Genomic DNA, 20406 nt, shown 5'->3' on the forward strand with positions numbered 1-20406 from the left:
ACGCCACACTGCGTGATATTGGATATAATGGACACAGCAGACCCATTTATTTATTTAGTAAACATCATATAAACATAAAATTCACTAATTACCCTACTTATTAATATGAACACCAGAAAGGAGAGGGGGGATTGACGTTTCCAAAGTTTCCAACCATTGTGTAAACTGCAACCAAACAGTCCCTCCACACCGTTCCCAGCCTCACCGCACCGGCTTGTGCACCAGCTGAATGTTGCCCATACCCAAATGTACTGAGACCTAGCCCAGTAGGGACGCCCTTCCAATCCTGTATTAACCTCAAAGATTTAGCCATCCCTGCACTGGGCTTCCTCCATCCTTCACTGCATTCAATCTCCTTAAAAAAAACCCTCCTATTCCGTCACTGCGAGCATGCATGACCCACACACACAAAGCTTTTTTTCACCCCCTCCAACAGTGACAAGACCCACACATCTGTCCCAATCATCTTCAAATGGACTCCGCCTGACCTGAAAAATTCCCTGGATGCAACTTGCAACTTACGATGCCAAACATCTAACCCCTGTTGCGTGCAATGAAACAGGACACCTCCCAATTAACTTTACTAGGTGTCTTCTTAACCTAGTCGACTGACCTAGCATGCCACCATGAGAGGTGTGCAACAATTTCCAACCACACAATTACTAACCCAGGATGGGAAGACATAAGTCTCAGGAAATCATATTTAATGTCCCGTATCAGCTCCTTTGAAGCTCTGATGCTCAAATCGTTGCCCGACACATGCAATACCATCATGTGAAAATAAAATTCTGGCACTACCCCATTCCACATCTGGCCCCTGATACCAGTCAATCAAACGAAGGCCGCATCCCTGGACAGACCCAATTGATGTCCTGGCGGTTTTGCGTCAGCCCACAGGGAGCCCCAATAAATGTTCAAGTGAAAAAATCCCATATCAAAAGTGGGGCTCCTGGAACACAAGAAAAGATGGTATGCAGAATATACTCATGTGATGCCCTGGCAAAACCAGGTTGTCACAGAGCCTGCATAAATCCACCAAAGTGCAGGCCATTCTCCTCCTTGGCACCAGCACAGTCCCCACACAGATATACACCAGCCAATCGGGCCCTACTCACCCCCTCCCCAGGAAAATGGGAGGGGTCGAGGAGAGCTTGAGAAGTGACAAAGCAGAGTTTAGCTTCAGTTGAGCTGTAGTCAGTGAAGAGCTGACAGGAGGGAGTTGGAGCTCCCTGGAGAGGTTGGTAGTCGGGATTGGAGCCCTAGACTACCGGACTAGGTGGCAGTGAGGGTCACAGGCACGGAGATCTGGTCACGGGGAACCTGAGGCCGACCGGGACAGGGTAGTAGCCCGCCAGTGCCGAGAGAGGGAATCCGGTCCGGAGGCCGTTCAAGCAGACTAGTCCAGACAAGAAAGAGACAGACAGAGAGTGTGGAAGAAAGGGCCCCGGCTGTATATCTGGGTGTGGGACCCGAAGACACCCGCCAAAGGTGACCGGCCATTGGCAATTCGGTTTACAATACAGACTGTGTGTGGTGACTGACCATCCAAATCATCAGCAGCTCATTCAGCACCACGACAACCGAACTGTGAGTTTCCTGCTCCCTGCAATCCCTCACAATACCCTGGGCCCCGAGACTACACCTCCCCTAACCGTGGAGGGGATCCCACCTTGCTGCCCCGCTCCGTCAGCCCCGGGCACCCACATACAAGGCAGCAGTGGTGTCACCATCCCTCACCGTAACCCACGGGTGGCGTCACTGACAAAGACTTTATTCCCTGTAAATAACCCCTTTTCACTCGTGGTCAACGGACAGCTACGCGAGCTCCGAATCCGGCTGCCACTCGAGCCACAGCCACCGCCCGGTTCCGAGTGCCTCGAGCGCCCCCCCTGTTGTGATCTGTCCCCCACCCGCGACACTCACATAACTTAACAATCTATAATCAGCATACTTATCACATGCATGGTCTAACGTATAACCGATATCTGATTGACTCTCACCGACTGATGTTGCAGACTGCCTTAACTCCCAAAGCCCAACAGGCCGGGGCTCAGTTGCGGCCCCAATTCAAAAGTAATGAAATCCCAAACCCCATCCATTCAATCTACACCATGTTAAACAAGGCCTGAAAATGGTAATGAATTGATAAATCGACAAATCGGATTCATCCTGTTGTATCAGCAAATAACCAAGAGCATACCCCCTTAACTCCAAAAAGGAAGAAAGACACTTAACTGGACATTCAAACATGCTTTCAATCCCCCACAGTTCCAGAACACAGTCTTTTCCATTAGGATCAGTCTTTGAACATCTCAAATAACAACGCACATTGTCCTCTGAACACGACACATATTTAAATAAGAAACCCCCATGGCACTTGACATTTCTGCTGACAAGCTCACTTACAAAAAAGGCGCCAAAAAAAAACAAACAAAAGCCATACCAAATAAATGGCATTCATACACCTATTTACAAACCACCCCAAGAGAGCGCAGTAGCTGACCTTGGATCTTGAATGACACCGGATGCCTCAAATCTCTTCCAGTATGATTCCTCCTAAATGTTTTCAACAAAGTTCTGTGTCACATCCTTTAAACCCCACAAGTTAAACAAAAAGCCCAGGCTTGCTATCCTGACCCATAGCACTTCACGCGATATACCATCCTCAAATGCCCTACCGATCATGTACAACAATAAGTAAGGGCGATTAGTCTCTGTTACCGTTCCCCCAACTGAGATCTAAAGTTCTTCCCAAGAACATCATGCCAAAACACATCTATCCCAAGTTTTAGGGTTCATTGAATTCTTCACCAACCTCAGGTAGTAGAAACACCAGATCCCACAACCAACAGGGCCATTCAGTTTTCTGCTGCTCCGCATCCGGTGCCAGTCCCCGAAACTGATCCCACTGGAAGCGAGACAAAGCATCCGCTATAGAATTCTATACCCCAGGCACATGAGGGGCACAAAGTCATACATTAAATTCCAAATACCTCAACTCTATATGTAGTAAAAGCAGAAAGACTGGTAACGATCCCACAGACAAGTTATTCAAACATTGGACCACATCCAAATTGTTGCAGAAGAAACACACCTTCTTGTTTCTAAGCTCAGAGAACCCCACACCTCCAAAGCCACCACAATAGGAAAAAATTCCAGCCAAGCCAAACTCCTAACCAAACCTGTGGCTTTCCATGCAGTCGTCCACTCTCCCACTCCCTCACCCACTATTTATCATAATAAAAGCCCCAAACTGCATGGACCAGATGCGTGCATCAACAAAACAAGATCAACGTTGATCACTACCTTATTTAACCACACAGATCTACCATTGTAAGATTGAGGATACTCAGACCAAACTTCCAATTCCATGCTCAGCATTAAATCTTACAAAATACAAAGTATGTTTAATACCAGCCGTCGATTGTGCCAGTCTATGTGAAAAAACTATCCAAACAGGTAATATTCTGCAGGCGACATTAAGCTTCCCCAAAAGGGAAGTCTTAATTTCTTGACATGCAACACCTTCCACACATATTCCTTCAAGTTCAGTAACTTAGCTGACAGACGACCTTCCATCCTAATGATTTCTATCTCGATTCCTAAAACTTCAAAACCGTTGAAGGGCCCTCCTTTTTGTCGGGGGCCAAAGGAATGCTGAAACAATAAGCCACCTGCTCAGCTATTCAAAGCAGTAAAGAACAAACTGATGACTCAGCTGGCCCAATATGCAAGAAGTTATATAAATAGAGTATCACAGAATCCAAGCTGGATTCCTCCTTTACCACATTCAGTAAAACAAGTGAACTTCTCAAAGTAGGAACACGAAATCGAACAGCCCATCAGTAGGCAACAAACCACGTAAAAACTACCTTCCCAGCAATAACCTAGCAAATGAAAACTTTTGGGATGAATGGAGAATAACCGAAAAGTAGACATCAATGTCCGTCTTTGCCAGAAAAGAACCTTTCACTAACTTGCACAACCAATCAACCACCTTATCAAAGAACACGTATGACACTGACATCAACTTTGGATTGATCCCATCATTCACTGACTTATCCGTTGGATAAGACAAATGATGGATCAACCAGATTTTCATGGCCTCCTTTTTGGGAACTATCCCCAATGGCGAAATGTGTAAATGAGGAAACAGGAAACACTTATTCCTATATCTCTTCTGTGCTGGGAACTGTCATGAAAACTCTTGAAGGGTCCTTAGCCCCCTGCCCACCATCAGCCAAAGATCGTCATGACGATTATCTGATCGGCCTGAAAGTTTAGGTATTTATGACTTTGGGTGATGGTAGAGCTGCAGCCAAAGGATGCATAGAAAAGACAATCCTTTCTTCTATTGGAGGGAAAACTCCTAATACAGTTTTTTACGTGGCCCGTTAATGCTAGAAAAATGAAAAACATACTGCCAGAAACCCTGTGGAGCGCTGAACCCAGCGCACCGTTTCGCTTGACTGGGAGAGCGCAGGTATCATGACAAATTAGTATTGGCCAGTAAAATCATGCTAGATGTGTTGTGTTTGGTATCTATGTAAATGTAAAATCGAGATATAAAATAGGACGCTAATATCTTTCACCTGTGTGGCCCAGGGGCAAAAATATGTGGAAAGCTAGAATTAAAGAACTTTGTGACAATCTTGGCACAGCCCACAAGAGACTGTAAAATGAGGTCACAGAGAGGGGGGTCACCTGAGGGCATAAAAGCGATTAGCTCCTTGATGGGGGGAGTCAGTACTGGAAGGCATCAGTAAGTGGTGATGCTGGCCGTCTCTCTACCATCTTCTTCTCTTGGAGACCTTCCCTCCCTAAATTCGGACGTCACATCTATGGCACGAGTTTAGTAAGTTTCACGTTTATACCTTTTATTTTTATGTAACTGTCTATACTGTATTTGTATTGTTCCCTTTTGTAAATATTTGTATATTTTTATAAACACTGCCTTCTATTTTGGATTAAATATATAAAATGTAATAGTTTCTTTCCTCATGCTTTATATACGAATTCAAAAACCCGAAGGGCCTTATGCTATCTGTAACAGGTGCCCAGACCGCCTGTGAAATGTCCAGTGGTGGCAGCATAATTATTATTGCATAGAATTATTGGAGTGCTATCATTAAGGGTACCGAGGTGTATATATATATATATATTCCATTAGCGGGAAACGGTGATATATACATTTACCCTTGCTGTGAGACCTCCAATATTTGGCATTATTAGCTCAGTAGCCTCATTTTTTGCATTGTCCTGCAGTACCAAAAGTGGCCTGCCGACAAGGGGGGCGCTAGAGAGTAGTCGTGTTTGTGACAAATCAGCAAACAGCTACGGGATATCTGAGTGACTCCCCCGGCTGTTCGTGACAAATTGGTGGCAAGCTGGGATATAGAGCATTAGTGATCTGGTTTGAACAATCATCTCTTTTACTAAAAACTTGCAAAGGTTTTGAGGATCGAACTCAGTGTTTAAATATACCTGTAACAATACTGTACTCGTAGCAGTTACCCCCTCCCTTTTCTCTTGTTTTTCTATCCTATCTTTTATTTGGCAAGTGACTGCTAGAATGGCAGCTGCTTATAAGAAGCATGAGAAAGCTGTGCAGATCCAAATGTGTGAGGAGCGAGGCCTCGATGGGTCCAACAAGACCAAAGAGATGCTAATCTGTGCCTTGGTGGAGGATGATCTCAAAGACCAGCACGATGTGCCCCAAGAGCATGGGACAAGTGAAGCACCAGGAGACCTTGCCACGGACCTAGCTCCAGGACGGTGCACAGAACTGTCAGATTCCGAGGAGTCTGGCAGCAACCCCAGAGTGGAAGGGACTCTTACTTGCCGATGATTCTGCAGCAACTGGTAGAATGTGACTTTCGAGCACGGCTACAGTTTGTGCTACAAGAACGCCAAGCAGAGCGTGAGTTTGCTGAGCGCCAGGCCCATCGAGAGGCTGAGAGAGCAGAGCGAGAGGCTGAGAGAGACGAGCGAGAGGCTGAGAGAGGCGAGCGCCAAGCCCAGAGAGACCATGAACTGAAGGTCCTCCAAGCCCGGCAGCAGACATCTTCCTTACTGAATGGTGAGTCCAATAATGCCAGCAGCTTTAAGTCCCGACCGGAGCACTTTCCTGTGATGGAGAAGGACAGGGATTTGGACACCTTTCTGAGGGGATTTGAAAAGACTTGCTTGCAGTACCAGTTGCCCCAGCACAATGGGCACGATACTTAACTCCAGGGCTGAGAGGCAAGGCCCTGAACGCGTTTGCCAGTCTTCCTCAAGAGCAGAGTGGAGACTGTGAGGCCAAAAAGCAGGCCCTAATACGGAAGTATCAGCTGACTCCAGAGATGTACCACAAAAAAGTTCCGGACCCTCCAGCGTGGACCACACGACAGCAACAGAGATGTTGTGGATGGGCTCCGGACCAACTTTAACCAATGGGCCCAAGGACTGTCCGCCACCACTGGTGAGCAGATAACAGACCTGATGGTAAAGGACCAATTCCTACACCTGTGTCCTGTGGACGTGCGACAGTTCGTGATGGATCGGGAACCAAAGGATGCGAATACAGCAGCACAGATTGCTGACACTTATAAGGCCAACTGTGCATCGGGGGTGCGGAAGCCATCCACCGCCAGCTGGAAAGGGGGTAAGATGACAACTACGACCACCCCTGCCCCTACCAGTGACCTCTTGTAGGTCCTGTGTCATCCACCAGTGCCCGGCCCACCTCTGACACTCGCAGGTGTTTTTCCTGCAACCAGCCTGGGCACCTCAGCTCCGCTTGCCCAGAGAGGCAGAAGAGGAACCCCACATCCAAGGGTCTAGTGCAGCTGTCTTTTTGGTAGGGGAGGTGAGTGGTAGGGCCTGTGAAAACCTACACTCCATCATCGTGGAAGGAACCCCCACTGTGGGGCTCAAGGACACTGGTGCCGACCGAACCCTGATCTGCCCCGAACTGGTGCCTCCTGAAAACATTGTCCCGGGAAAACTCCTGACTGTCACTGGGGTCGGGGGTGTTCGCCAATCTTTCCCAATGGCCCGGGTTTCCCTCGACTGGGGTGCTGGGAGAGTGTGGAGGGAAGTGGCGGTGTCCGAACATCTACCAGCCAATGTTTTATTGGGGTCTGATCTGGGACGATTGGTTGCACAATTTGTCCCTGATGACCCTCTCCGATCCAATAAGTCATGTGATGCAAATGTTGTTGATAAGGAACGTGATTACAAATGTTGTGCATGGTAATAAAGTGGAGGTTTGTACAGGGGAACTCAGCCATGCCACGCTGCAGGGTGACGTGGCTGAGGACAACCCCAAGGTAGTAAGTGTCTGTGCTGACAGAGATGGAGGAAGACATGAGAACCATGAGGAAAGTGGTCAAATGCAGATGACCAGTGTCACAGCGGACAGTGACACAGCCGGTGGTAGCAGCCCCAGGATTGGCACTGCGCCTAAGGTACTATGGGATGAGGAGCAAGTAGCACCCAGAGCCGGTCAGGCTGATGGGGAAGAGTTGTTATCCACCGGGGAGACAGCCTTCATTGGTGCTGTCACTCGCAGTCAGAGTGCCCAGAATGCAAATGAAACCTTGCCTTCTGACACCTCTTCACCGAGAGGGATAACGGAACTGGTTATGGACCCAGAGAAGGTCCCAGAGGGTCCCGGTGAGGTTGGAACCTTAACATCACTTTTGGCTGCCTCTAGCCAAGAGTTCCAGGTGGCTCTACGAACTGATGCCAGTCTAGAGACATTAAGGGACCTCGCAGAGAAGCCCTCCTCCAAGACCGATAAGGAGAGGGTATGCTGGGACAAGGGGAGTTTGTACCGGGAGACTGTTCCCTGTAACCCCCAACAGGAGTGGCTGAAGGAAAGATAGATGGTGGTGCCTCACCGCTTTAGGAGTGAGTTGCTGCGGATTGCCCATGAGATCCCACTCACCGGACACTTGGGGATCAGCAAAACCAAGGCCCAGCTGTCTCACCACTTCTATTGGCTCAAAATGGGGACAGATGTTGCCAATTACTGCCGCTCCTGTATCACATGTCAAAGAGCGGGAAAGTCAGGGCCTGCTCCCAAAACTCCCCTGATCTCTTTGCCAGTGATAGAGGAGCCTTTCCAGAGGGTCGCTGTGCACATCGTCGGGCCTCTGGCCGTCCCCAGCAGCTCTGGAAAACGTTTCATCCTTACTGTGGTAGACTATGCTACCCGGTATCCGGAGGCAGTGGCTCTGTCCTCAGTTAGGGCCGATAAGGTGGCAGATGCCCTCCTGGCCATATTCTTCCGAGTAGGATTTCCCAGGGAGATACTTACCGACCAGGGGACTCAGTTCATGTCTCGTCTAATGGAGGCTCGCTGTAAGAAAATGCAGGTGCAGCATCTGGTATCAAGCGCCTATCACCCACAGACCAATGGTTTGTGTGAGCAATTTAATCATACCCTTAAGCAGATACTTAAGATGCTGGTTGAGTCACATGGATGTGACTGGGAGCGGTATCTCTCACACCTGTTGTTTGCTTACAGGGAGGTACCACAGGCCTCAACGGGGTTTTCCCCCTTCGAGCTCCTGTATGGCAGACGAGTCCGGGGGCCTCTTGGTCTGGTAAGGGAATCCTGGGAAGAGGAACTGAACTCCCCAGAAGTGTCCGTTGTGGAGTATGTCATTCGGCTCCGTGACAAAATGCTGTCAATGACACGGCTGGTGCATGAGAATATCGTGCAAGCCCAGGCCAGCCAGCGCTATACGACCAACACGCTCGAGAGTGAGTGTACGAAGCGGGTCAGAAGGTGTGGGTCCTAGTTCCAATGACCCAGAACAAGCTTCAGGCGGCGTAGGAGTTCCATACCTTGTGTATCAGCGCCTCAATGACGTAAACTACCATCGACTATGCCAGGAAGAGGCAAAAGGTCTTCCATGTCAACATGATGCAGGCTCAGGGAAGCCTTCGCCCTTCCTGTGTGTAGCCTTCCCGAGGAAGGCGAAAGCGAAGTCTTGGTGGAATTGCTTGCATCGGCCCGGGATGGAGGGTCTATCGAGGAGGCAGCATTCAACCCAAAGCTCTCCATGGACCAAAGGTCCCAGCTGAGGGAGGTATTCCGGCCCTACCTAATGACCTTCATGAATTTCCCAGGGAAGACCTTCCTAGCCACCCACCAGGTGGACACAGGGAGTCATTCCCCAGTCCGTCAACCCCCATACCGTGTCTCCCTAGAGGTACAAAAGGACATAAAAAGGGAAATCGATGAAATGCTAGCCCTGGGGGTGATCCAGAGGTCCAAAAGTGCATGGGCCTCGCCTGTAGTTTTGGTTCCAAAAAAGGACCGGACAACACGGTTTTGTGTGGACTACAGGAGGCTAAATGCAATCACAGCACCCGATGCGTACCCAATGCCACGCATCGATGAGCTACTAAATTGCTTAGCCGGGGCCCGGTACCTGACAATCATGGACCTGAGTCGAGGGTACTGGCAGATTCCTATGTCCAAGGAAGCACAAGAAAGGTCTGCCTTCATCACCCCATTCGGGCAGTATGAATCCCTCGTCATGCCCTTTGGTATGAGAAATGCTCCTACCACTTTCCAGCGATTGGTTGACCAGCTGCTTAAGGGACTAGGAGGGTTTGCAGTCGCTTACCTGGATGACATTGCCATTTTTAGTCCCACTTGGGAGGAACACCTGGGGCACCTGGAGCAGGTGCTCAGGCGGATCCAAAGCACTGGTCTGACTATAAAGCCTGGGAAGTGTCAGATCGGCATGACGGAGGTACAGTACCTCGGACACCGAGTGGGTGGCGGGACCCTGAAACCAGAGCCAGGGAAGGTTGATGCCATCACCTCCTGGCCTACTCCCAAGTCAAAGAAACAGGTGATGTCCTTCTTGGGTACAGCAGGATACTATAGGAAGTTCGTTCCTAACTATTGTGCTCTTGCTAAGCCGTTGACGGACCTCACCAAAAAGAAGCTACCGCAAGTAGTCACCTGGACAGATGACTGTGAGCTCTCCTTCAGAGCATTGAAAGCTGCCCTTGCCAGTTCCCCAATCCTACAAGCCCCAGACTTCACCTGACGGTTCATAATTCAGACAGATGCCAGTGCATTTGGCCTGGGTGCAGAACTCAGCCAGGAAAATGGGGAGGGAGAAGAGCATCCGGTGGTGCTTCTCAGCTGCAAGCTCTTACCCCGGGAAGTGGCCTACGCCACTGTGGAGAAGGAGTGCCTCGTTATAGTGTGGGCCCTGCGGAAGCTGCAGCCCTACCTATATGGACGCAACTTCACCATAGTAACAGACCACAACCCTCTCAGCTGGCTACACTGGGTGGCCGGCGACAATGGTAAGCTACTGCGGTGGAGCTTGGCACTACAGCAGTATGATTTTACCATTCAACACAAGAAGGGTGTTGAGCATGGCAACGCTGATGGGCTGTCCCGGCAGGGGAATGCCAGCGAGGTAGGCTTAGGAGACAATCGGCAAATCAATTACCCATGCTACCTCAAAAAGGGGGAGGTGTCATGTAAAACTCTTGAAGGGTCCTTATTCCCCTCCCCACCATCAGCCACAGATCGTCATGACGATTAGCTGATCGGCCTGAAAGTTTAGGCATTTATGACTTTGGGTGATGGTAGAGCTGCAGCCAAAGGATGCATAGAAAAGACAATCCTTTGTCCTATTGGAGGGAAACTCCTAATACAATTTTTTACATGGCCCGTTAATGCTAGAAAAATGAAAAACATACTGCCAGAAACCCTGTGGAGTGCTGAACCCAGTGCACCATTTCGCTTGACTGGGAGAGCGCAGGTATCATGACAAATTAGTATTGGCCAGTAAAATCATGCTAGATGCCTTGTGTTTGGTATCTATGTAAATGTAAAATCGAGATATAAAATAGGACGCTAATATCTTTCACCTGTGTGGCCCAGGGGCAAAGATATGTGGAAAGCTAGAATTAAAGAACTTTGTGACAATCTTGGCACAGCCCACAAGAGACTGTAAAATGAGGTCACAGAGAGGGGGGGGGTCACCTGAGGGCATAAAAGCGATTAGCTCCTTGATGGGGGGAGTCAGTACTGGAAGGCATCAGTAAGTGGTGATGCTGGCCGTCTCTCTACCATCTTCTTCTCTTGGAGACCTTCCCTCCCTAAATTTGGACGTCACATCTATGGCACGAGTTTAGTAAGTTTCACGTTTATACCTTTTATTTTTATGTAACTGTCTATACTGTATTTGTATTGTTCCCTTTTGTAAATATTTGTATATTTTTATAAACACTGCCTTCTATTTTGGATTAAATATATAAAATGTAATAGTTTCTTTCCTCATGCTTTATATACGAATCCAAAAACCCGAAGGGCCTTATGCTATCTGTAACAGGTGCCCAGACCGCCTGTGAAATGTCCAGTGGTGGCAGCATAATTATTATTGCATAGAATTATTGGAGTGCTATCATTAAGGGTACCGAGGTGTATATATATATATATATTTTCCATTAGCGGGAAACGGTGATATATACATTTACTCTTGCTGTGAGACCTCCAAAATTTGGCATTATTAGCTCAGCAGCTTCATTTTATGCATTGTCCTGCAGTACCAAAAGTGGCCTGCCGACAAAGGGGGTGCTAGAGAGTAGTCGTGTTTGTGACAAATCAGCAAACAGCTGCGGTATGTCTGAGTGATTCCCCCGGCTGTTCGTGACAGGAACTGTCCCCCCTTTTAGCCCATTATAACCTGTCACTCCCTCCCATTCCCTTACACTGTGGAACCAGGGATCCAGTGACATCTAGTGGCTGACGGTGAAATTACACAGGAAAAACACACATAAATACATTACTCTAAAATGTATGCATTCCGATCATAGTATTTTCACTCAAACCATAACTTCTTCAGGGGGCTGCAGGGCACTGGACATCCTCTTACGCCTCTGTAGCAGACCAAACTGCTTTTATAGGAAAGTGCTGATGATGCATCACAGATCTCTCGTCATGGTTTTTTTTAAGAGGACTATGATATTTGCATAAATATTTATTCTTCATATTTATTGTAAACCATTATATGAATGAAGTTGATTTTTATGCTTTCAGCTATTTAGAAATCCTAAGTGTTGCAATTCTACATAAGGATATGTACAAATGGGGTCTTTAGATGTCGGCATACCTACATCATTTTTGAAGTAGAAGACACTTCAGGAAACCGCCAACGGTGTTCTCCCTGAAGCGTCTTTTCTGACATCTACGTGAACGTCTTTTGCTGTGGCGGCTTTCTTTTACACACTATATATAAAATTAAGAAGAAGAAGAAATGGAGCTTACAAGGCTATTGTTGTAAAAATATCCAAATTTTTATTGTACAAAATTCATATTATTTTAAAATCGTTACGATCAGTATAGAAAAGGTACATAACGGTGCTTACATAGAGAAAAAGGTGAAATACCACATATAAATGGGAGAGCAAAGGTGATAACACCCCAAATAAGCATAAAGGGACAAAGGGTCATAAGTGAATATAGATGGCTGGCTAGTGACTATGGCGTCTCTGTCTTAATAATAACCATAATTCTATGTAGCCCAATCAGCATAGATCTATAAGGCAGGGCAGAGATTTGCCAAATATCAAGCTAAACATGACAAGAAGTCACAGAGTGACCAACAAGTATGGCGCCCTCACCCTGGCTGGACACATAAAGTAGTGTAGCCAAATCGGCATATGTCCGTTTTATGCCGGATAGGGATCGCCGGAAAAAAGCCAGTCACATGAAAAAGACCCTAAGAACCCATAACTTACACATGGTTAAGAAGAGGGGCAAGCACCAGAGCGTCCCAGGACAGTGCCACGTGGCAGTTTTTCTCTTGCAGCTTTTGGAAGCAGTTCCTTGCTGAGTATTTCAGCTGCACTCACTTTGTAGTCATGCCCTTCAGGTTTAAATAGTAGTTTATCCCAGCAATCCTTGCTGAAGATACAAAGTCATTTAGTCTCTGGCTGTCTTGGAGGAAGGTTTTGCTGTGGAAGTTTCCTGCGCTCAGTCTATACGTAATGACACCACTAGGGGGAGTCAGCACACAGTGTGTGTAACGAGAACAACCACTAGAGGGAGCCAGAGCACAAGACATCCCAGGTAATTACGTGGTTGCTAAGAGGATTCGTGCTAGTCGGGTCAGAGCCGAGAGGAAGCGCAGTACAAGGAGGAGGCGGAGTCATTGAGGTCGGGCAGAACAGAAGTGAGGGAAGTCAGGCAGAATAGATGTCAGGGAGGTCAAGAAAGGTCAAGGGAGGTAGCGGACAGAATCTAGAGCACTTACAGGGATCAGGAGAGCACAATGCAGAGCCGAACTATAACTGGTGCCATGATGATGGAGGGAACTTCCTAATAACAGGACGTGCTCCCGGGAATGAGGCATAGAAGGATAGGCTTCTCCCACCAGGAAACACCGACCATTGAATTAGGCGACCGATACAACTCTGCGACAGCAGAATGCAAACAGTATCGTGACACTATATCCTTTTGTTGTTTTTCCTCCATTTGTCTTACCTTACCTTGTGTCTGGTTAGTGCAGCGGTGAGGTCTAGTGTTCCTCACCTGCCCTCCACTAGTCAGGACACCTATAGGGTCTTTTCAGGGTCTCAGGTTCCTGTTCGGCGACAGTTGCAGAGACTATATAGGGAGAGGCTAGGGACAGCTGCAGGTGAGGATAGAAGGGGTCCCACTGTCCCCTCTCACTAGTTCCATGGTCCCTGCTGTTATTGTGTCCCCCGGTGTGTTGTGTTTTGTTGTGCGTCAGACGCATATAGGCCTGAATGCTCCCGCCACGCTTGTATTACCTGGCAAGCGTGATATTTTTGCACATACCCTAAGCATAGTCCTGAGGCTTTCTTCTGTGGACAGGATTTCAGGCTTTCAAAACTCAAGTAATTGCCCCGCTGTAAATTGTTCAAAAAAGCACTTAAAAATGTTTTTTTTTTTGTTTTGCCTGTCACTTACCTTTATATTTCTGCCATTCGTTACTATTAGTAATAATTTGCTCAGCCTCCATACCTTACCGATACATTTGTATCAGGCCAGCTGCTAATGTAGTTTTCCAGGTCTTACAGCCATCCTGTCAGAGCTATTTATTTACTCCCGTAAAGCTTGGGTTTTAGTAGGGGGGTTTCCAGCTGCATCTAATGGAATTATGATAAATTACAGCTCCGCCAGGTTTCTTATGATGTGAAATCAATTCCATTTCATTAACCAGTCGTAGCAGTGGCTGAAATGTTGGTTGCCTGAAGCGGAACATAGAGCCAACACGCACACAGCCAAAGGATGCTGCAGAGATTAGTCAAAGAGCCTGCGCGGAGCAGCAACATGACATCATCTGCATCATGTAGCGAAAAGACAAAATTATCTCTAAATTTATGGTGATCATTCCTGTATTTCACAGTCCTCAGGAGGCAATGTAAGCACGTACTTCGTCTGCATGGCGTGTATGATGTCCAGCGTCGTTGTGGAATAAGTCACCGAGTAGAATTCATTTTACAACATGGAATTTTGTAGTTTTGCATCTAAAAGGTACAAACCTGAAATAAAACCTTATATTCATAACAGTATTTGTGATATGTGTAAAGTGATGTACACAAAGTTTTATTCTGCATCGATTGACAACTAAGGGCCCATACTAGCGCCATTCTGTTTCAATGGACATAGTATGTTGTCACGCTTCCCGGGTCCTCACCCCCGCTCCCCGGCTCACCTGCCACGCTCCCCGCTCTCCAGCCACCGGATCCCGTCCGTCCCAGGGTCCCTGGACCCCGATCCCGGCGCCCGACAGCTTCCCTGGACCTGGCCGGCTCCCCTGCGTCCTCCTCGCAGCCTCCTTCCCTGGCTTCTGGCACTCGGGCGGCGCGCATGCGCATTAGGGCGCGCGCGCGGTCACTGACCCTTTCTTAAAGGGCCAGCGTCCATTAACAGGAAATGAGGTTGCACAGGTACAGGGTATATAGGGGGTCATTGTCCAAGGGGGCGGGGCCTGATCTTCGTGTTCCCTGAGCTAGGAGTCAGGTCTCCTGGTGTTTATGTGCCTATACTCACCTATCTCTCTTTGTAGAGCCGTACCTGCCGCGCCATCCAGTCTGCCGTGTCCTGAACCCCGCACGCTGTCCGTCTGCCAACTGACAGTCCGTACCATCTCGGATCCCTGCGGTGACCCGTCATCCCGCTCCAGAGGTTCCGGACCCCGCCTACTATCATCTCGGCTTCCGAACCTGAGCTACGTCACCAGTACCACCATCTGTGACTCCGTGGTCCCAGGGACTCCTCCGCTGCCCTCACTTGCACGGACTGTTCTGCCGCCCTTCAGTGCTTCAGCTGCCGGACTCCTTACCACCATCTTAGAGTCCGGTCCAGTGGATCCACCTCCTGGGTCTACCCGACCGCCCGGCCGTGACAGTAAGATCAGGCCATGGATCCCGCTGCAGCACTATTGGCCCTGCAAGAGGAACTCCAACGCCAGCGTGAAGTCCAGACCCGCATGCTGCAATTTATGACCTCCGTGGACACCCGCCTGTACACGTTACAAGCTTCCATGACGCCTGCGGCACCCAGGTCCTCCAATGGACAATCCACGACTCCCGCACCAGTGGCAGCCTCGTCGGGTGCTTCCCAACTCCGGTTGGCTTCACCACCTCGTTATGCTGGAGATCCCAAGACCTGCAGGGGCTTCATTAACCAGTGTTCCCTTCATTTCACGCAGCTGCCACATCTGTTCGCCTCTGACCAAGCCAAGGTCGCCTTTATAATGTCTCACCTGGAGGGCGAGGCGCTGGCGTGGATGAACCCCTTGTGGGAAAAGGAGGACCCTATGACCAAGGATCTTCAAGAGTTCCTGCAGGCCTTTCGCAGCACTTTTGACGAGCCGGGACGCGCCTCTGCGTCTGCTTCATCCCTTCTCCGCTTGCGTCAAGGAACACTGACGGTGGGCCAATACGCCATTCGTTTCCGCACGTTGGCTTCAGAACTCAGCTGGAATAATGAGGCCCTAACAGCCGCCTTCTGGGAGGGTCTCTCAAGCCGCATCAAAGACGAGTTGGCGGGCCGTGACGTGCCCTCCACCCTAGATGCCCTGATTGCCCTAGCAACTCGAGTAGACATCCGTTTTCAGGAGCGCTCCAAAGAGCTGTCTCGGGAGAGACGTCCAGTCCGGCATCCCTCTCCTCCACAGAAGACCTCCGTACCTCAGTCTTCTACCGCTGGGATTCCCGTCCACGAGCCCATGCAGATTGACCGGATACGGCAGTCCGAACAACGACGAGCAGAGCGGCTCGCTAAGGGCCTCTGCTTTTACTGTGGTGAGGACACACACCTCCTCCGTTCCTGTCCGGAAAGGCCGGGAAACTCCAAAGCCTAGGGTTGGTAGGAGAGGCCACCCTAGGTGCTGGGACTCTCTCTGATCCGGTCACATGGACCGTGCAAGTGACAACGGGAGAGACGCGGTTCACGGCTGAGGCCTACCTCGATTCCGGGGCAGCAGGCAATTTCATCCAGCAAGCCACCGTGGACAAATACCAAGTGCCTGTTATTCCACTCAACAAGCCCCTGGTGATTGCCTCTGTAGATGGGAGACCCCTTTCTGACACCATCTCCTGGACCACCAGGCCGGTTGAACTGCGGATCGGTGCTCTTCACACCGAGACCATCGCCTTCTACGTCCTCCCTCACATGTCCCATCAGATCCTGCTGGGTCTTCCATGGTTACGGGCCCACGAACCATCAGTCAGCTGGGGTACAGGCGACATCACCCGCTGGGGTTCTTCGTGTCATGAGAGATGTCTAAAATCCACACAACCCATCCGACAACCTCTGGTTCCTGAGAACCTACCGGGGCTGCCCTCGGCCTATTGGACCTTTGCGGATGTCTTTGATAAAAAGGAATCCGAGGTACTGCCGCCACATCGTCCATACGATTGTGCCATCGACCTGCTCCCTGGAACAACGCCACCACGAGGACGGATATATCCTTTATCTCCAGCCGAAACAAGGGCTATGTCTGCTTACATCTCAGAGAGCCTGGCAAGGGGATTCATTCGGAGGTCCTCCTCTCCTGCTGGAGCAGGTTTCTTCTTTGTCAAGAAAAAAGAGGGCGATTTACGCCCCTGCATCGACTACCGGGGTCTGAATCAGATCACAGTCAAAAACAAGTACCCTCTGCCGCTCATCCCCGAATTGTTTGACCGACTTAGGGGGGCTCGTGTGTTCACCAAGCTGGACCTTCGGGGTGCTTACAATCTGGTGCGCATCCGCTCTGGTGACGAATGGAAGACCGCGTTCAATACGCGCGATGGACATTATGAGTACTGCGTGATGCCCTTCGGCCTGTGTAATGCTCCTGCCGTCTTCCAAGAACTGGTGAACGACGTGTTCCGAGACCTCCTCTACACCTGTGTGGTAGTATATCTAGATGACATCCTTGTCTTCTCTCCGGACCTCTCAACCCACAGAGAGCACGTACAGCTGGTTCTACGAAGATTGAGAGAGAATCGCCTGTACGCAAAGTATGAGAAGTGTGTCTTTGAGCAGTCTACACTCCCCTTTTTGGGGTACGTCATCTCTGAGACTGGACTGCAGATGGATCCCAAGAAGGTCTCCGCCATTCTCAACTGGCCTCCCCCTTCTGGACTGAAAGCAATCCAACGCTTCCTGGGATTCGCCAACTACTACCGCCAATTCATCCCTCACTTCTCTGCTCTGACTGCTCCACTTTCCGCTTTGACTAAGAAAGAGGCAAATCCAAAGGACTGGTCGCCTGCGGCCGACGCCGCGTTTGGCTCATTGAAGCGAGCTTTTGCTTCCTCTCCTGTACTCCACCGTCCGGAGTTAAACCGCCAGTTCACCTTGGAGGTGGATGCCTCCTCCTCAGGAGCCGGAGCAGTGCTCATGCAGAAATCCTCCTCCGGGAAGATGGTGACTTGCGGATTCTTCTCCAAGGGCTTCTCAGCGTCTGAACGCAACTACACCATCGGGGACCGAGAGCTCTTGGCAGTCAAACTGGCACTGGAGGAATGGCGCTACCTCCTGGAAGGTGCAGTGTATCCCGTGATAATTTACACTGACCACAAGAACTTGGAATACCTGCGGTCCGCTCAGCGACTGAACCCACGGCAAGCCAGGTGGTCTTTATTCTTTGCCAGGTTTGACTTTCAGCTTCACTTCCGACCCGCGGACAAGAATGTACGCGCTGATGCCTTGTCCAGGTCTTTCATGCCCATGGAGCAGGAGGAAGCGACTACCCAACCCATCATCTGTCCTAGCAACATCGTTCCGGTGGCCCCTGTCACTCTAGCCCAGATACCGCCCGGGAAGACCTATGTCTCTGAGACCGACAGGCAAAAAGTGTTACACTGGGGTCATGCATCAAAAACAGCCGGCCATGCAGGCCAGAAGAGAACATGGGGTGCGATTGTACGCCATTACTGGTGGCCATCCCTTCGCACGGACGTCGCTGCTTTTGTCTCTGCCTGCTCCTCCTGTGCCAGGAACAAGACGCCCAACCACTTGCCCCATGGCCGTCTTCTGCCTCTGCCGATACCCTCAGTCCCGTGGCAACACATAGCTATGGACTTTATTACGGACTTGCCATTATCCTCCGGGCACACAGTCATATGGGTCGTGGTTGATCGATTCTCCAAAATGGCCCACTTCGTTCCTATGGCCGGACTGCCCTCAGCTCAGGAACTCGCGGAAGCCTATATACATCACATCTTTCGCTTGCATGGCTTTCCATCCCACATCGTGTCCGACAGAGGAACCCAGTTCACCTCCCGCTTCTGGAGGGCTCTATGCAAACATCTGGGAGTGACTCTGGACTTTTCCTCTGCTTACCATCCTCAGTCTAATGGCCAAGTGGAGAGGGTCAATCAAATCTTGACCTCATACCTACGTCACTATGTCAACGCCCATCACGACGACTGGTCCTCGCTTCTGCCTTGGGCTGAATTCGCCCATAACCACCACGTCAGTGAGTCATCCTCCAAATCACCCTTCCATGTTGTTTACGGACTTCAGCCCGCCGTCCCGCTGCCTATATCCCCTTCATCGGATGTCCCGGCTGCTGATACTGCTGTCCGTGACTTTGCTACCATTTGGGACTCTGTCAAGGCGTCCCTTGGGCGCGCTTCCCAGCGGATGAAGAAACACGCTGACAAGAGACGTCTGGATCCTCCGTGTTTCTCTCCTGGTGACCTGGTCTGGCTTGCTTCCCAGTACATCCGATTGAAGATACCGTCCTACAAGCTGGGTCCTCGCTACATCGGGCCGTTTAAGGTCCTCCGCAAGATCAATGAGGTATCCTACAAGCTACAGCTCCCGGCCACGATGAGGATACCCAACTCATTCCACGTCTCCCTGCTCAAGCCGGTTGTCCTTGGTCCTTTCTCCGCTGCTGCCAGTCCGGCTCCTCCACCTATTGCCGATGATGACATCTATGCGGTAAGGGATATCGTGGCCATGAAGACCGTACGAGGTCGGCAGTTCTTCCTGGTGGACTGGGAGGGGTATGGTCCTGAGGATAGGTCTTGGGAGCCCAGGGAGAACGTGGGCACTCCTCTTACCCGTGCCTTCATGTCCCGGTTGCGGGGAGGGGGGCGTGGGGGGGGGGGGTACTGTCACGCTTCCCGGGTCCTCACCCCCGCTCCCCGGCTCACCTGCCACGCTCCCCGCTCTCCAGCCACCGGATCCCGTCCGTCCCAGGGTCCCTGGACCCCGATCCCGGCGCCCGACAGCTTCCCTGGACCTGGCCGGCTCCCCTGCGTCCTCCTCGCAGCCTCCTTCCCTGGCTTCTGGCACTCGGGCGGCGCGCATGCGCATTAGGGCGCGCGCGCGGTCACTGACCCTTTCTTAAAGGGCCAGCGTCCATTAACAGGAAATGAGGTTGCACAGGTACAGGGTATATAGGGGGTCATTGTCCAAGGGGGCGGGGCCTGATCTTCGTGTTCCCTGAGCTAGGAGTCAGGTCTCCTGGTGTTTATGTGCCTATACTCACCTATCTCTCTTTGTAGAGCCGTACCTGCCGCGCCATCCAGTCTGCCGTGTCCTGAACCCCGCACGCTGTCCGTCTGCCAACTGACAGTCCGTACCATCTCGGATCCCTGCGGTGACCCGTCATCCCGCTCCAGAGGTTCCGGACCCCGCCTACTATCATCTCGGCTTCCGAACCTGAGCTACGTCACCAGTACCACCATCTGTGACTCCGTGGTCCCAGGGACTCCTCCGCTGCCCTCACTTGCACGGACTGTTCTGCCGCCCTTCAGTGCTTCAGCTGCCGGACTCCTTACCACCATCTTAGAGTCCGGTCCAGTGGATCCACCTCCTGGGTCTACCCGACCGCCCGGCCGTGACATATGTTTTTCTATGTACTTTTAAAGATGCACATTCTATGCTGCATAATGAAGGCA

At 50.3% G+C, this 20406-nt stretch overlaps 1 pseudogene; it reads left to right on the forward strand.

Annotated features, from left to right (window-relative positions):
- Positions 1–5844: 5844 nt before the first annotated feature.
- LOC142257559 (uncharacterized) overlaps positions 5845–20406 on the forward strand; it is a 49646-nt pseudogene continuing 35084 nt past the window's right edge.

This window comes from Anomaloglossus baeobatrachus, chromosome 12 (genome assembly GCF_048569485.1).
Source record: "Anomaloglossus baeobatrachus isolate aAnoBae1 chromosome 12, aAnoBae1.hap1, whole genome shotgun sequence".
In the NCBI taxonomy this organism is placed as follows: domain Eukaryota; kingdom Metazoa; phylum Chordata; class Amphibia; order Anura; family Aromobatidae; genus Anomaloglossus; species Anomaloglossus baeobatrachus.